This window comes from Bombina bombina, chromosome 1, assembly GCF_027579735.1.
Source record: "Bombina bombina isolate aBomBom1 chromosome 1, aBomBom1.pri, whole genome shotgun sequence".
NCBI classification, from domain to species: Eukaryota; Metazoa; Chordata; class Amphibia; order Anura; family Bombinatoridae; genus Bombina; species Bombina bombina.
Genome location: NC_069499.1, coordinates 856852530 through 856867386, shown reverse-complemented (window position 1 = coordinate 856867386; position 14857 = coordinate 856852530).

Here is a 14857-nt window from a genome sequence, read left to right as displayed (position 1 = left end):
ACAGTGACATGTCAACCATGTTTTTAATATTAAAGATTCAAGATCTACTTCTCCTCCACCTAAGACATGGCAATACAATGTTGTGGCATACATACATTTTCACGTAGCCTCTCTAATACTGGATTATTTAGGTTTCAAAATAATTCCAAAATTTGTCTCTTCTACAGGTAAAAAATAAAAACATGGAGGCCCATTTATCAAGCTCCGTATAGGCCGTGTTTCTGGTGAGTAACTTAACTATTACTGTCCTAGGTGTTGTCAGAGGGTTTCTCAATCTCCATATATCACATACTCCTAATTCTTTTATAATTTTACCAAACAGTTTTGTTAAATTTTTTGTGTGTTTTTGCTTATTCATCTTGCCTTGTAAAAAAGCTTGGATCTCAAAATCTATCTATGACCATTTTAGGGGCCATATTAAAATCCCCTATCATTATCAGATCTTCTTGCTCATATTTTAACAATTTAGAAATCAACTTATATCAAAATTCATTATCTATATTATTTGGACCATATATGTTACAAAAAGTTAGATCCAAACCTTATATTATCATAGAAACTACTTTGAGTCTGCCCTCCTTATCCATTTTTTGAGGTTTTATCTTAAAATTTATATTTTTTCAGATTAATATATACACAGCTCTAGCTTTTTAATTAAAAAATAATTAACTCAGTGTCCAAAGCAATTAAGTTTAAAATGGTGGACATAAATTTCATTAAAGTGTGTTTCTTGAAGAAAATAAATATCAGATCATAATTTATTGAAATGCCGGAAAACATTTTTCTTTTTGATTGAGGATGAAAAGCCCCCAACATTTCACAATCCAACTTTCCCTGTTACCTCTTGCATTTAAACTATTGTTCCTGATAAACAAAATTATTTGTATTCTGTATACTGGAAGAGAGGAAATTAAAACCGTTAAAAAAAAGAAGAAAAAAGATAACAATATTCTAGCTTTTGCACAATTCTGATTCTATTTTCCTGCATTATTAATATTATAAGATCAATATCTTACTCAGAAGGATTAATTTAAAATAAATTCTCATGAATTGATTCAACATAGTTATTTCCTGATAGACTCTACATACTGCTGAATTTCTTTAACATTATTAAAGACCTGAAGTTGTTCTAAGTATGACTTTAGCTGGGTACACCATAAAGGCATTCAAACCTTCTTTAATTAGTTAAGAACAAAAGGGAGCCATCACTTTTCTTTGTCTAATAGTTTCTGAGGAGAAATCTTGAAAGATAAAAAATGTAATTCCTTCTACCTGTATCTCTCACATCAATTTTGGTGCTCTAAATATTGCTATTTTATCTTGATAACTAAGTAACTTAACTATTACTGTCCTAGGTGTTGAGCCATCTGTTCTTTACCTTTCTACTTTCTCCCTATGTGCCCTTTCTACTTTTAGAGGAATGTAGTTAGAATCCATTTAAGGATCTGAGGTAATTTATTAGCCAAAAAATCTATGAGATTTGTAGTTTCCGAAGATTCTTTTAACCATATTAATTTGGATGTTATTCCTTCTAGATCTATTCTCTAAGTCAATTACTTTATTATGTATATCCTGTATATATTTTTCATGTTTATTAATTAAGGCATAATCTTTATTTTACTTGTCTTCAAAATCTGATATTCTCTGTTCCGCTATCTTAATTCTTTCATTTATTTGTTTTATATCTGAGGAGATACTTTCCAGGCTGCCTTGTAGCTTGTCCATTTTATTATTAAAGATTTCAGATAGATATCTCACTGCAGTAACTCAGGAGACAGAGCACTTACATTTTCTTCTATGTTATCATTAATTTCAAACTAAATCTTACTACTCGCACCAGCTTTCTTTTCATAGGATTTATTTCTCGCTGACATTGCTGGATATCTATTCTTGCTAGGCATTAGGCATTTTTCCATATATATTTTTAAATCTTAATTATGTGAAGTGAGTTATCTCTGTGTTTTATTTTATTAGGAGACTAAATTACTCTGATACAATTTGATTTTATCAATTCATTATGTGAGTATAATATTTTAGTAATTTATTTACTTTTTGAAAAACCTTGTGTGAAACCATACTGTGATAATAGTGAGACTTTTTATCATTAAGGTAAAAACAAAACGGTGCTTCGTGGTGTAGACTATGTTATTTATGAAACAGATAAAAAAAAATCCCAAATGGGTGCACTCACAAGTGAGCTGGCACTATATAGATGAATAGTGCAAATAGGCATGCTGGATGTCACAGACATCAGCTGGCTGATGCTCCCGGCAAAAACCTCCAGGGGAATTCCTCCTTAAAAACGAGAGTCTCCAATATCTGGCCACAGGCAATCAGGAGAAATCCAACTTGTAGATCCACATATGTTATTGATTTAATTAAGTGTCCATGTGGGTTAATTTACATAGGTGAAACCTCTATGGAGTTAATAGAAAATATAACAGATCAGAAATCGAATATTAGAAGGAAGGATACAGAGGCCCCAGTTTCCTCAGTTAAGATTCCAAGTCATTGAAAGATTATGTTACCTGAGGAGATGTGGTGATAGGAATAATAAATTAAAAACTTGGGAGATGTTCTTGATCTATACATTGGGATTATTAACCCCTAGAGGTCTGAACAGGGACTTTGATTGAACTTTGTTTATGTAGTAGATCTGATATATTGACAGGATTGATAGATTTGTGCTAAATCTTCTTTTTTATTTTTTGTACATATAGGTTTTATATATATATATATATATATATATATATATATATGCCATAAAAGATTTTGACCACAAGAGGAGATTATAGTATTGCAGGTTGATTTATCCTGTAACAGGTAAACTTATAAAGGCACAAACCTGTGTGTAAATAACATACATGACTAAGGGCCTAGAGTAGTCCAGAAACATTGTAGCTGCTTGTTCCTATGGACCCTGTGATGAATGAATAAATTTATTTTTAACAAGAGGCTGGAATTCATGTGTATATCTGTGGAGGATCTGGCAGTATGATTACGTGCCCAACTGGAGAAAGGTGTGTGGTTTTCCACATTGTGAAAAAGTTGTAAGTTTGCAATTTAGAAGTACTTGAACACAAAATGGAAGAAGCAACTGCATTAAAAGATACAGCAACAATGTGGAGAGTAGAAGAAGAGGCACCCAGTACAAATGTAGTTAAAAGTTCATCTTTATTGTAAACTGCTGAAAGCAAACAAAGACACCATTATAGCTCTCACCACACAGAGCACACTTAGGCTATTCAATAGCTGAGACTTCAGAATCAAAACTTTATTATATATATAACATTTGTGTGCTATATTTTTTGTTACATATTTTTTTATTAGATTGTGTTATTATGACTGTAGTTGTACTTTGTAATGTATTTTTTATGTGTTTTTGTGACACTTTTTCATTTTGTAAAATCATTCTAGCTTAAATCGCGATTGCGCTCACACGTTCGCATTTACTTTCAACTTGTAATTTGAAAACAATAACTTTCACATAAATAAACACTAAAACCTGATATGGCTTGCTTGCAAATGTTAGCATTCTATTCGTACTCTTGCCCAATGAGTGTGTAAAGTGTGTTCCTATGCCTAAAAGCCGTTAAATCCTAGAAAATAACCCTTTGGCTAGAGCCCACAAGAAGGTGTGGTTTGTAAAATAATACCACTATATCTAAGAATGCCATGATTATGAAATGAATAGGCCCTTTGAAAAAGCCACAATTGTGAAAAGCATTAGAAATATTTGTGGATTTAATTTTATTCAAATCATGTCATTGTTCAGATTTTTTTAAAAAGTTCAATTTCTTCATAACTTGGGTTTTATCTATTGACAAGTATTCTATTAACAAGTGTTCTGAGTCTATTTAGTATGTGAACAACGGAATCTTTTCTAGCAATATTTGTTTGTATATAGGGTCCGATTTAACAAGGGCCAATAGCCCTGTTTTACTGGGGGTTTTTAACACCCGCCACTTTTAACCCCTAAAAACTGCTTTGTGCATTTGTTTTTACTTTCAAAAAATGTTTATTTTTTAAAATTACAAGACTCTTAAATTTGGGGGCAATTGGTGAACATTTAAAAAATTAACCAGATATCTGGTTTCTGAGCGCTAATTGCTACAGCAAGCTCGTGGTAGCAATAACCAGTCACTTGTAATGGCTGGTTATTTATCGTGCACCCTTAAACGGGCAAATAAATTAGTGCTCCACTTGTAATCCAACCCAATATCTATATTTAAAGGGCTAATAGTACCTAGTGCTGTTTTCAGAACTCATATTAGTTTGAGGTTATATTGTGTGAGTGTATCTCTTGATGATCATTAAAATAGTGTGCTTTTAACTACTACAATTAGACCACTGCTATTCCATCTTGTTTTCAATTAATAAAATGAATGTTGTAATTTATCTTGAAAGTTTACTTGAATAATCAGGTATTGAAATTGATCCCCCACTCAAAAAAAAAATCTCTCCACTATATGAGACAAAATTTAACTATTTAAACGTATTATTTATTTTAATTTTGAAGCAGGAAGTGCAGGTCTGTGTATAGTAGGGATGGGCGAATGTGTTTATATCCAAATTCGAATGTTAGAACGAATGTTATAGTAGAAATTCGATTTACATAATAGAATGTTGATAAGAACGAATATTCTTAAAAATTCGATTTTCGAATGTTATTTACAGTTTTCGAATGTCACATTCGAATTCGAATGTCACATTCAAATATCACATTCGAATTTGAATATTACATTTATAAAACACAATTGTAGACTAGAAACACTATTTCGAATGTCACATTCGAATCGAATATAACATTCGAATCGAATGTCACATTCGAATTCGAATATTACATTTATAAAACACAGTATTAGACTAGAAATACTATTTTGAATTCAAATGTCGCATTCAAATCGAATATCACATTTAAAACAGAGTATTAGACTAGAAATACTATTTCAAATTTGAATGTGACATTCGAATTCGAATGTAGCATTCGAATTCGAATATTACATTTATTAAACACAGTTGTAGACTAGAAATACTATTTCAAATTTGAATATCACATTCGAATTCGAATGTCACATTCGAATTCGAATATTACATTTTGAAATTGAATGAATACATAGCTAAACATTCTATTATTCGAACGAATATTTTTGAATTTTATTGAAAAATTCGAAAACGAAAATTCGAAAATAGAATGTTAGAATGTTATATAAACAATCGAGATTCGAATGAACGAATGTATCAAAATTCGTTTTAAATTTAGAATTTTTAGAAACATTCGCCCATCCCTAGTGTATGGCTTAGCATTAATGGCTGGTTTCACACTGCATGATTAGAATTCCTACAGCTGTTCACAAGCAGAACAACCATATCCAAAAATTGACATGCCTTCATTTCAAATAATTGTTTTTGTGTCACACCAATGGTTCAGTCAGTATTGTATCTTGCTCTCCTATGGGCCAGGTTGTAATTATACTTTTCTTGGCCAGGATGATATGTAGTAGGTGCAAGAAACCAAGATTAGCACACATACCCTGCATTGGCTAAAAAGACAAATATTTGAGAATTTAAAGTTATTCAATTGCAAACTAAGGTAAACATCACAACAACATTCAAAAAATGATTAGATGTTATGGCAGCAACAAGATAAAACAAGTTTATTTTCTGCATGTTCATACATTTTAGTTGAAATAATTTTTATTGTTGTTATATTCAGAGTAACGTAACAACAACATTAAATACATTGTAAGTATTGTCTTACATTTGTCTTGTAAATAAAACATAGCACCAGGGAGAAAGTGGTAGGGCAGATTTATATGAGATGTATTGATCAAGCCACTGAGGTCTTCGGATGCTCCTCAGTCGAGGAAGCAAAGTTTGTTGATCCATCATGAAATGTCTCTGAGGTAGACAGAAAACTTATGTTGTTGTGCGTTATTATTGTTAAATCCTGTACACTACGTCATAGATTATGAAAAAGCAATGAAAATACAATAAAAGATTCATAAAATACAAAAGATAAGGAAGAAAATGCTAGTTTCAATTATAATTGTCCACTTGGTCTTGGGAGTAAATTGTGGTTAGGTGTGATCTTAAATGATTGGCTTCATGTGACATTGAGATGGGTATGGAGGCAATGAAGCATTCAAGAAATACCCTCCCCCTTAACCCCATTCTATAGATGATAAAGAGTGCCCCCTCCTTAAGCCTCTGCTCATTTATCTCCCTTCATGATTCAATAAAACCATATTTTAAGGAAGTAGTTGTTGGAACCTTGGATCCATGAGGAGTGTTCTGACATGGTGTATGTGGTGTTGATTTTTTCTAATACTTCTGCCCATGAAGGAACTCCTGTTTTCCTGTTTTCTAGCAATACAGATTCTAGTGGCCATACAGAGGGTTTGGATGAATGTGTTTACTGCAGAATTGTATGGTTTTATATATTCATTCAATAGGGCTTGGGATATTGTCAGGGTAATGCGTTCAGGTAACACTGTACTAAGTAGGGCTGATAGCTTAGACCAGCTGTGTTGTAACTGGGGGCATACGTCTCTAGTTCTGAGCATCCTCTATAACATTGATTATTATTTTGCAGGGAGAAATGTGACATTTTAGTGGGAGTTAAGTATCATCTGAAAGTAGTTTTTATACAATTTCATTTAAAGTCTGCACTGAGTAGGCCCTTACTTGAGATTTGGAAAATGATATCCCATTCGCCCTTTGGGTACTCCTTTCCAATATCTTTCTCTCCAGCAATGTTGATTTTGGTATCATATTCTGCTTTTTGTATGGCTAAGTATATTTGAGAGATCATTTTTTTATTTCTATTATCTCTGCTGCAAAGGTATTCCAGTGTAGTAAATTTCTGGAGTATTGGGTGGGGGCTATACTTAGAGATTGCTGAGGCTACTTGGAGATACAGAGACCAATGTAACTTATCAGGCATAAGTTTATCTTGTATCTAGTTGAATGGGACAATATTCCCTTTGTCTAAGAAGTCTAAAGCTCTGTATAAACCTTTATTTTCCCATTTCCCTAATTGTTTAGGAAACTCTGATGGGAGAAGGCTTTTAATTCGCCTAGCTATAGATTTTAGTGGGATCAGGTGTAGGGATTTGGACAAGGTTGTCCGTGTATGTATCATACCTGAAGTAATAGGTGGGTTGTGAGTCTTTTTGCTAGAAGGCCTTGGAAGTTCCCAAAGTATGTCAGCTGGTTGGTTATATCCCCCCAACTCGGCTTCTATTCCTGTACAGATGATTTCTCAGGGGATGTTCATACATTGTAATTAAACTACTTCACAAGCTATTCAGGGCTATATATATATATATATATATATATATATATATATATATGTAGCTTCTGAGCCCTTGTGTAGCCAGCTTGCTCATGCAGGACTGTAACCACAAGTTAAGATGTTAAAGGGACATAGTACTGTAAATGTTTCTCCACTTTAATGTGCTCCCAATGGTCCATTTTACCTGCTTTAATGTATTTAGTTATTTGCAGGAATGTCATTTACCTTTATTTTGTTATTTGAAATAACTGTTTTTGCCTGTAGAAAGCACCACCTACGCTCAAAATATAAGAAACAAATATATTATCCATCAAAAAGTATGCAAACAGAAGACAATAGCACTAATTTATCTTCCAGGAGGGGGGTAGGAAAGAGATAGAGATTTTTTATATCTAAAATAGCTGCACATGCCTAGCCATAATTAGCATTCCAATACCTAACCATGATTAGACATAGATAATATTAGCAGGTCTGCTTTACCTGAGGTGCTCAGCCCATTTTTATGGACATGTCCTTAAGAAGAACAAGTGATACTTTTAATGAACAAAACCAGATATTTCAAGTACAAGGGGAAACACATTTTATAGTACAGTGTCCTTTTAATGTAGTATTAAATAAATCATAAAAAAAAAAAAATTAAAATAGTAATGGTAATGGCTTATCAAAAATGTTCAACCTTTGTGACCGGCAAGTTTAGAATATACTCCTATGTCTTTTGTGTGTATCATGTTAGCAGTTTTAGTTATCAATTCTGAGATTGAGTTATTTTCTAAACACTAAATCTAAATGAAAATTATATTAATTCTTCCACAGTGTTTCATGAATCATCAATCAATTTCATGTTTTATGGCTCATAAAATGAGCATCTGTAACTCAGCAAAGCTATATTTATTTCAAATCTGGAAAGCTATTACAGACTCCCACTACAATCAATTTATATTGTGTTCGTACAAAGCTTAGCAATCATTTCCAAAATCAATAAATGTGTGTGTTTATATATATATATATATATATATATATATATTATAAAATATATTCAGCCAGATTAAGGCCTAGATTTGGAGTTTGGTGGTAGCCGTGAAAACCAGCGTTAGAGGCTCCTAACGCTGGTTTTAGGCTACCGCCGGTATTTGGAGTCAGTCAGGAAAGGGTCTAACGCTCACTTTTCAGCCGTGACTTTTCCATACCGCAGATCCACTTACGTCAATTGCATATCCTATCTTTTCAATGGGATCTTCCTAACTCCGGTATTTAGAGTCGTGTCTGAAGTGAGCGTTAGAATTCTAACAACAAAACTACAGCCGCAGAAAAAAGTCAGTAGTTAAGAGCTTTCTGGGCTAACGCCGGTTCATAAAGCTCTTAACTACTGTGCTCTAAAGTACACCAACACCCATAAACTACCTATGTACCCCTAAACCGAGGTCCCCCCACATCGCCGCCACTCGATTAAATTTTTTTAACCCCTAATCTGCTGACCGCCACCTACGTTATACTTATGTACCCCTAATCTGCTGCCCCTAACACTGCCGACCCCTATATTATATTTATTAACCCCTAATCTGCCCCCCTCAATGTTGCCTCCACCTGCCTACACTTATTAACCCCTAATCTGCCGAGCGGACCGCACCGCTACTATAATAAAGTTATTAACCCCTAATCCGCCTCACTCCCGCCTCAATAACCCTATAATAAATAGTATTAACCCCTAATCTGCCCTCCCTAACATCGCCGACACCTAACTTCAATTATTAACCCCTAATCTGCCGACCGAATCTCGCCGCTACTGTAATAAATGGATTAACCCCTAAAGTTAATTCTAACCCTAACACCCCCCTAAGTTAAATATAATTTAAATCTAACGAAATTAATTAACTCTTATTAAATAAATTATTCCTATTTAAAGCTAAATACTTACCTGTAAAATAAACCCTAATATAGCTACAATATAAATTATAATTATATTATAGCTATTTTAGGATTTATATTTATTTTACAGGTAACTTTGTATTTATTTTAACCAGGTACAATAGCTATTAAATAGTTAAGAACTATTTAATAGCTAAAATAGTTTAAACTAACACTAGACTATCAATAAATTAATTAAATACAATATTTACAAATAAATACAATTAAATAAACTAACTAAAGTACAAAAAATAAAAAAGAACTAAGTTACAAAAAATAAAAAAATATTTACAAACATTAGAAAAATATTACAACAATTTTAAACTAATTACACCTACTCTAAGCCCCCTAATAAAATAACAAAGCCCCCCAAAATAAAAAAATGCCCTACCATATTCTAAATTACAAAAGTTCAAAGCTCTTTTACCTTACCAGCCCTGAACAGGGCCCTTTGCGGGGCATGCCCCAAAGAATTCAACTCTTTTGCCTGTAAAAAAACACATACAATACCCCCCCAACATTACAACCCACCACCCACATACCCCTAATCTAACCCAAACCCCCCTTAAATAAACCTAACACTAAGCCCCTGAAGATGTTCCTACCTTATCTTCACCTCACCGGGTACACCGATCCGTCCTGGCTCCAAAATCTTCATCCAAGCCCAAGCGGGGGCTAGACATCCATCATCCGATGGCTGAAGAAGTCCAGAAGAGGGTCCAAAGTCTTCATCCTATCCGGGAAGAAGAGTAGATCCGGACCGGCAACCATCTTCTTCCAAGCGGCATCTTCTATCTTCATCCGATGAGGACCGGCTCCATCGTGAAGACCTCCAGCGCGGACCCATCTTCTTCCGGCGACGTCCAACTGAAGAATGATGGCTTCTTTAAGGGACGTCATCCAAGATGGCGTCCCTCGAATTCCGATTGGCTGATAGGATTCTATCAGCCAATCGGAATTAAGGTAGGAAAATTCTGATTGGCTGATGGAATCAGCCAATCAGAATCAAGTTCAATCCGATTGGCTGATCCGATCAGCCAATCAGATTGAGCTCGCATTCTATTGGCTGATCAGCTTGATGTTTTTTTAATGTTTAAACCTAACACCCTAACATAAACTCAGAGTCTAAACATCCCTAATCTGCCGCCCCCGACATCGCCGACACCTACATAAATTTATTAACCCCTAATCTGCCGCCCCCAACGTCCCTGCCACCTACCTACACTTATTAACCCCTAATCTGCCACCCCCAACATCACCGCAAACTACATTACTGTTATTAACCCCTAATCTGCTGCCCCCAAAATTGCCACAACCTAATTACAGTTATTAACCCCTAATCTGCTGCCCCCAATGTCGGCAACACTATACTAAAGTTATTAACCCCTAAACCTAACCCTAAGTCTAACCCTAATGTAACCCTAACCCTAACACTAAAATTACAATTAATACCTAAATAATTCAGATTTAAAACTAAATAAATACTCACCTGTAAAATAAAACCTAAGCTAGCTACAATATAACTAATAGTTATATTGTAGCTATTTTAGGTTTTATTTTTATTTCACAGCTAAATTTCTATTTCTTTTAACTAGGTAGATTAGTTATTAAATAGTTATTAACTATTTACTAACAACCTAGTTAAAATAAATACAAATTTACCTGTAAAATAACACCTAACCTGTTTTACAGTAAAACCTAACATTACACTAAAATTAAAAAAAAGCATTAATCAAATACAAATAACTAAATTACAAAAAAAATAAACACTAAATTACACAAAATAAAAAAGAAATTATAAAATATTTAAACTAATTACTCCTAATCTAATAGCCCTATCAAAATAAAAAAGCCCCCCCCCCCCCAAAAAAAAAAATAATAAAACCCCTAGCCTAAACTAAACTGCCAATAGCCCTTAAAAGGGCCTTTTGCGGGGCATTGCCCCAAAGAAATCAGCTCTTTTACCTGGCAAATAAAAATACAAACATCCCCCAAAAAACCTAATCTAACCATTGCCCTGAAAAGGGCATTTGAATGGGCATTGCCCTTAAAAGGGCATTCAGCTCTTTTACATTGCCCAAACCCTAAGCTAAAAATAAAACCAACCCAATAAAACCTTAATAAAACCTAACACTAACCCCGAAGATCCACTTACAGTTTTGGAAGACCGGACATCTATCCTCATCCAGCCAGCGAAGTCTGCATCCACGCGGCAAGAAGTCCTCAACGAAGCTGGGAGAAGTCTTCATCCAAGAGGCAAGAAGTCATCATCCAGGCGGGCAGAAGTCTTCATCCAGACGGTATCTTTTATCTTCATCCTTGCAGAGCGGGTCCATCTTCAAGACATCCGGCATGGAGCATCTTCTTCATACGGTCCCAGACATACACTGAAGGTTCCCTTTAAGGGACGTCATCCAAGATGGTGTCCCTTGAATTACAATTGGCTGAGAGAATTCTATCAGCCAATAGGAATTAAAGGGTAAAAAATCATATTGGCTGATGCAATCAGCCAATAGGATTGATCTTTTAATCCTATTGGCTGATCCAATCAGCCAATAGGATTGATCTCACATTCTATTGGCTGATTGGAACAGCCAATAGAATGTGAGCTCAATCCCATTGGCTGATTGAATGATGACTTCTTGCCGCTTGGATGAAGACTTCTCCCAGCTTCGTTGAGAACTTCTTGCTGCATGGATGAAGACTTCTCTGACTGGATGAGGATGGATGTCCGGTCTTCCAAAACTGTAAGTGGATCTTCGGGGGGTTAGTGTTAGGTTTTATTAAGGGTTTATTGGGTGGGTTTTATTTTTAGCTTAGGGTTTGGGCAATGTAAAAGAGCTGAATGCCCTTTTAAGGGCAATGCCCATCCTAATGCCCTTTTCAGGGCAATGGGTAGCTTAGGATTTTTAGATAGAATTTTATTTGGGGGGGTTGGTTGTGTGGGTGGTGGATTTTACTGTTGGGGGGATGTTTGTATTTTTATTTGCCAGGTAAAAGAGCTGATTTTTTGGGGGCAATGCCCTGCAAAAGGCCCTTTTAAGGGCTATTGGCAGTTTAGTTTAGGCTAGGGGTTTTATTATTTTGGGGGACTTTTTTATTTTGATAGGTCTATTAGATTAGGAGTAATTAGTTTAAATATTTGATAATTTATTTTTTATTTTGTATAATTTAGTGTTTATTTTTTTTTTGTAGTTAATTGTATTTGATTAATGTAATTTAATTAATTTTAGTGTAATCTTAGGTTTTACTGTAAGGCAGATTAAGTTTTATTTTACAGGTACATTTGTATTTATTTTAACTAGGTAGTTAGTAAATAGTTAATAACTATTTAATAACTAATCTACCTAGTTAAAATAAATGCAAACTTACCTGTGAAATAAAAATAAATCCTAAGCTAACTACAATATAACTTTTTAATCCAGTAGAGAGGCGCACCACAGAGACAGTCAATCCAAGGTAAAAGTAATAGTTAGTTTATTGCGACACATCGTTAAAAGCATATAACAGGGCGCACAGGCCCAGCAGGCTCACAGGTAAAAACACAACACAGGTGTGTCAGATAGTCACGCAGACATGTTTCGTGAGCATGCTCACTTGTTCACTGCCTACAATACAATATAACTTTACAGGTAAGTATTTATTTAGTTTTAAATAGGAATTATTTAGGTATCAATTGTAATTTTGTTTTGGAATTATTTTAATTATGTTAGTTAGTGGGTGTTAGGGTTAGGGTTACGTTGGGGTTAGACTTAAGGTTAGGTTTAGGGGTTAATTACTTTAGTATAGTGGCGGCGACATTGGGGGCAGCAGATTAGGGGTTAATAAGTATAGTTTGGTGGAAGTGATTTTGGGGGAAGAAGATTAGGGGTTAATACCTGTAATGTAGGTTGCGGCGATGTTAGGGACAGCAGATTAGGGGTTAATAATATTAACTAGTGTTTGATATGCGGGGTGCAGTGGTTTAGGGGTTAATGTGTTTATTATAGTGGCAGCGATGTCCGGAGCGGCAGATTAGGGGTTAATAATTTTATTTTAGTGCTTGCGATGCGGGAGGGCCTCGGTTTAGGGGTTTATAGGTAGTTTATGGGTGTTAGTGTACTTTGTAACACTTTAGTTATGAATTTTATGGTACAGCTTTGTAACGTAAAACTCATAACTACTGACTTTCAGGTGGCAGTACAGATCTTGTAGTTATAGGCTGTACCGCTCACTTTTTGGCCTGCCAGGCAAACTTGTAATACCGGCACTGTGGAAGTCCCATTAAAAAAGGACTTTTTAAAAAGTGCGGTACTTACGTTGCGTTACGACAAAAAAGGTGTGCGGTACAGCTATACCTACAACACCTGTAGTACCAGAGGTAGTGAAAAAGAGCCATAACGATGCTTTTTCACTCATAACGCACAACTCGTAATCTAGCTAATTGTCTCTTTAATATTTAATTATCAGAGTAGTTTGTAAGATGTAACAGTTTTGTATATTATATGTCAAAACCAAGGAACACATTTCCCTGTAAAACACCATTGTATAACCCTTCCCCCCACCCCCCACAAATTTGAATCAAAAGAACATAAATCTCTCTTTGAGAATTGTAGCATCTTTATTGTTGTGGACATTTCAAATGTATGTAGTTTTGAATTTAATATATACTTTGTATACGTAGTATAGTTGTAAAACAGTTCATACACTGGTTGTATCTATATCAAAACAATACCCATGAATAGTACTGAACTATATATATATATATATATATATGTAAAAAACACAGCAATAGACTGTACTGCATCAGATCTGAGTAGGTACACATATTATGCCACTGGCAAAATCACAGCTATGGGTGCCCATGGACTCAGGCAGTTAACCCTGAAAAGATCTAATAGAGAGTTAGTCCATATACAGTATATATATATATATATATATATATATATATATATATATATATATATATATATATATATATATATATATATATATATATATATATATATAAAACTAAAAGATTGGTTATGGGCACAAGAACATTGCTTAAAACAGAAAGTTAATCAGTTTGTATCAACAATACAATACAAAAAAAATGATAAAATGCAATAAAGTATTATATAATAAACTCTTAAAATATGTGTATATATGCATAAAAGTTGATACAACAACAAGTCCAGTGATAATAGTCCCAGAAAAAATCCAGAAAAGTTCCCAAGTGAAAGAAATTCTTTTAAAAAACAAGCTCCAGGTAAGTTGGTGTGCCCAAAATGACCAATAAGGATAGATGAACTTCCTACTAACAAAAAACTACCTCAATCAAAATGAGGTAAGTGCCGCACAGATTGTCAAGTAGTTGGCTCTCTAGTCATTGGCTCCTCCCCACAGGTAGATCTGCTTTCTTCAATGCCCCTTGTAGAAAGATTTCCTCTTTGTTTATTCTCTCAGAGCAGTTGCAATCCCATTCAGAATTGATATGGAGAGAAAAATAAATACAAAGATAGTGCAATATTGTTTTTATAAAGCACACTCAGCATTTTATTAGATTAAAAAAACAAAGGTAAAAACTTGCTTACACTATTTGACCTCAATATACATATGAGGTATCAATATCGTTTGTTATGACTGTTATTCCAAGTAACAACAAGTGCGGAAATCCTTTCTTGCTTAAACAAC